We start from the raw sequence: 4,663 nt of genomic DNA on the forward strand, positions 1-4,663 counted from the left end.
AGGTTGGTCTAAATAAGACATTAACCAATTTTAATGTGATTCCTCTCCTGTTTATATTACATCTCTCTGGCTTCTTACTTCCTTGGACCCTTTAAAAGCTCATGTCCCCAAGGTTTCATGTTCTCTCTCCCTATAAACAAAAACACCAAAATCACTGCCATCAAGTTGATACTGACTCATAGAGACCCTTGTAAGAAAGAACTGTCCCTGAGGGTTTCTGAGGTTTTATCTCTTTATAAGAGCAGAGAGCCTCATCTTTGGCCTGTGGAATGGCTGGTGGGTTTGAACCACTGATCTTGTGGTTAGCAGCTCAGTGAATAGCCTATTATGCCATCAGAGCTCCTTCTCTCCCTAAGCAATCTCACTTGTTTACCTTAGCATCAAGTGCTATGCAAATCTTATGATGTTCAAATTTCCGTCACTAGCCCAGAACTTGCCCAAGTGCCAAAGCACACAGCTATGTTCCAGAAAACACAGATGCAGTGTGTCCAAACCAGGACTCCATACCTCACACCCCACTGCACCAGCCAAACCTGTCTTCATGTGTTGTGCTCCCTCCTTTCTTGTTGAAATCTCTAACATTCCCCAAGACCACCCTGCGTTCAGGGGTTCACTAAGAAGTTCAGAGCACTAAGCATATAGTTGTACTCTTGGTTAAAACTCCTTATAAAGGATACAAAGCAAAATCAGGAAAGGAAAAAGGTATACACGGGGCAAAGTTCACAGGGAGCCAGATACAAGCTTCCAAGTCATCTCCCAGTGGAATCCCACAAAGAATGCCTAATTACTCAACCAATACCCAAAGTTTTTATTGGGGGCTGGTCATGGAGGGTACCCTTTTGCAGATACCAAAATTCCCTACTTCCTGAAGGAAAATTAAGAGTTCCATGTACACCATTCATTGGAACAGTCTAGGCATGATGAGCCTCTCTTTCTATTTAGGGAAAACTTCCAGAGTAGAGAATTCTATACCAGTTAAGTTCCTAGATGCTCGCTAGGACCATCTATGCAGCCTTTCTAAGGTGAAAAGTCTCAGGCCGACTCTAGTAACTATTTTCTGTACATATCCACAACCAAAACGGAAACCTGGGCATCATCCTTGGCGCTATCCCCCTGGTGTTCACGTCCAATCTTCTCCCCCGCCCCAGCCCATTCGATTTTCTTTCCTCCATACTTCCCCAACCAATTCCCTTCTCCCCACACTCACTGCCACTTCTCTACTTCAGGCTGCCAACATCTCTGCCTAGCTCGCTTTACTGCAACCTCCTTGTTTATCTCCCCGTCTGCGTCTTATCTGCTTCCTACCCATTCTCTCCTGGCATGTACTGATCTTTCCAAAAACAAAGTCTGTGTCCATCTTTCTCCTGCTCAACACCCTAATCACACCTCAATACTTCCAAGATAAAAATCCAAACTCCACAAGACAAGTTTACAAGGCCCTTTGTGACCTGACATCTCTTTAATTCTAGTTCCCTATCCGGCCACTTCTCATTTCCCCCTATATGCTACAACCACACTGAGGAATTTTTAATTTCTCAAATAAGGCAGGATTTTTCTAATCTCTAGTCTTTGGATATGCTGTTCCCATTGCCTGAAACATTCTTTCTATTCCCCCTCTCCCTGTGGAAGCTGCGCTAATCACAAGTTAAATGATCTTCCCAGGGACCACGACAGACATGACCAAAACCAAAATCAAACCTGACCCTAAATTCACTGCCATCGAGTTGATGCTGGCTCATGGAGACCCTACAAGACAGGGTAGAGCTGCCCTATGAGTTTTGGAGAAACCTTGCCTTTCTCTCACAACGCAGCTGGTGATCTCGAACCTTAAGGATGTCAGCCCAACATATAACCATTATACCAGCGCTCCTTCCTATATAGGGTTTCTAAGGCCATAAATGTTACAGACAGAAGCATCTCTCTGTCTGCCTTCTTTTTAGTCAATGCTGACTCATAGCGAACTCTATAGGATAAAGTAGAACCGCCCCTGTGGGTTTCTGAGACTATAAATCTTTAAGAGAGTAAAAAGCTCTTTCTTCGGAGAAGCACCTGCTAGTTTCAAACTGCTGACCTTGAGGATTACAGCCCAATTCTTAACCACTATGCCACCAGGGTTCCTTACAGAAGCAGATAGCCTTATCTTTCCCTGGTGGACAGCTGGCGGGTTTGAACCATCGATCTCGTAGTTAGCTGTCCAGTGCTTAGCCCAGTGCCACCAGGGCTCCTTGTGGACTACCACAGAATCTTATATGTCACTGAAGTTGATGCACAAACAGAAACTGATGACACGGTGTACTGTTTTTTTGTTTTTGGTCTTTTTACTGTTTTATTACAGTGTTGTCGAACTTTCTGCTGTGGTTTGGGAACATTTCCAGAGCAAATCAGTTTCCATTCAATGATTTATCTGAGTTTTGTTTTGTGACACGAGTTGCAATCCCTCAGTGTAACAGCCTTCTTCCCACTTCCTCCTTAGGTTCCCTATCTTCATTAGTTATTCTTTCCTGTTTCAAGGAACGTGCTGCCCTTTTGGTCTCATATGATTGACTGAAATAAGGAGTGTGCTCCTCCCTGATGTTGTCAACACTATTGTTTGGATGAAGGTTGATCCCCAGGGATGGGTTAAGGTTTAGGCTTTAAAAAGCTGTTAAAAGGCCAGCTCTGTAAGACTAGTAAGTCTGGTCATTCTTATGATTTTGAATTTTGTTCTACAGTTTGTTTGTTTTTCTCCTGTTCTATCCAGGACCTTCTATTATTATCCTGAACTGAGCAGTCCTGTGGTCTCAGGGAAGTAAAGCTGTGGTTCATGCGGTCCATTAGTCCTTTGGACTAATTGTTTCCTTGAGTCTGTTTTTTGTTGTTGTTGTTGTTCTCAGATGAAGAGACCAATAGTTGCATATTAAATGGACACTTGCAAGCTTTTAAGACCCCATTCACTATTCAAATTGGTGTATGTTTTACTGCGTATGATTTTCAAAATCAAAATAAAATTTCAATGTTAAACTAAGTATACACACAGTAAATTAGTTATGAAATGGACATGAATATGTGCTGCACTGGCTTGTTAACATAGTCTATTTAAAGGAAGGAAGAGACTCCCAAGAATAAAAGAGGAACCGAAAGGTAGCTGCAGTGTTCACTGTCATATGCTTTACTTCCTTTAGAAACAACCAAAGGAGAAATGGCTACCCCTTGTATATATTCAATCTGCAGTTACATTTGGTGTGCCTGGTTATTGTTGGGGGAGAAAGTAAGTTATCTGTTTAGCTTTCTTTGCTAAGCTATTTAGCATCAAAGTAGCTATATGTAAAGCACACTCAATGACCTCAATGTTTCAGGTTCTTGTTGGGCCTACTTGGGGAAGCAGCATAGTTGGGCTACTGAGAACTTATCTCAGGCCAAGAATCTGGAACAGAGCAGTGAACTGATTGCCCTAACATACCTTCCAGCCTTACGCTTCCACCTATTAAGAATGTGGATTGGTGCACTGGGCTGCTAAGCACAAAGTTGGCAGCTCAAAACCACAAGCCACTCCACAGGAGAAAAGAATGTGGATTTAAGCTATCTCCTTGAAACTTTCACAAGAGACCCAATACCTAATTGTATACAACAGGTTCGTATGGGAAAGCATTCATTGAAGAGGCTGACGGACACAGCCGAGCACGGCAGGAATGCTGAGTTCTGCAGACACTTTAGTGAATGTTATTGGTGGAGTAGGGAAGAAAGCCAAGATTTAACTCAAATAACTGAGCAACTAAAAGAATGTGAAGTGGGTAGAAGTCATGTAAAGCCGGGGAAAAGGCAGCCCAAGGATAGATAACATAGGGCTGGTCATGTCATTGTTAAGTAGCATCAAGTCAGTTCCTCCCGCAGCCACCCTGTGCACAACGAAACACTGCCCAGGCCCGTGCCATCCTCACCACTGTTCCTATGCTGCAGCCTATTGTTGCAGCCACTGTGTCCATCCACGTCCTTGAGGACTTCCTCTTTTCCGCTGCCCTTCCACTTAGCCATAGTGCCAGGAAGTAAGGGTTGGTCCCAGTGTAAGTCAAAAGATTCTAAAGACCAATGGAGAACTACTATTGCTTTATGATTATTCATGCAGGTGGGCTTTCTAACCGGTCTGGAAGTAACGTGGGGGCAGGCACAGCTTCTGCACCGTCTTTAGCAGTTATCAAAATGAGGAGCACATATTGATGTGTTCATTCATTCCTCAGCACGTATGTCATTTGTTAAATAGATGTTCAAAGAAAGGCTCTGCAAGGATGAGAATTTGGCAGCTCTGTCTGGAGGCAGTCAACTTGTTGAGTGACCTGGGGAGGCTAAACTGATTACTCAGACTCACATGCATAAAGTCTATAGCTTTTTGAATTGGTTTTGAGCTCTAGAGTTTATAAAGTGCAACTGCTTAGCTATTCATTCAACAGGTACTACCTGAGCATTCACTATGTGTCAAGAACTGTGTTGGACAGAAATGACCAACATAAGCAGTCCCTGTACACTGGGGCTCATAATCTAGTGAGCTCCCCTCCCAGGCCCCCCACCCCCCCACTCCAGGATCCAATTAAGGTGTGGTGTGCAAGGATAGAGGGACCCAAACCTAGCTGTGGAAATAGTGAAGCAGTTTATTCTGCCTGGGATGTGGGAGTAGGGGAAGCACCCAATA

Source organism: Echinops telfairi, unplaced genomic scaffold (assembly GCF_000313985.2).
Source record: "Echinops telfairi isolate 266 unplaced genomic scaffold, ASM31398v2 ScPeMD7_7410;HRSCAF=8448, whole genome shotgun sequence".
NCBI lineage: Eukaryota > Metazoa > Chordata > Mammalia > Afrosoricida > Tenrecidae > Echinops > Echinops telfairi.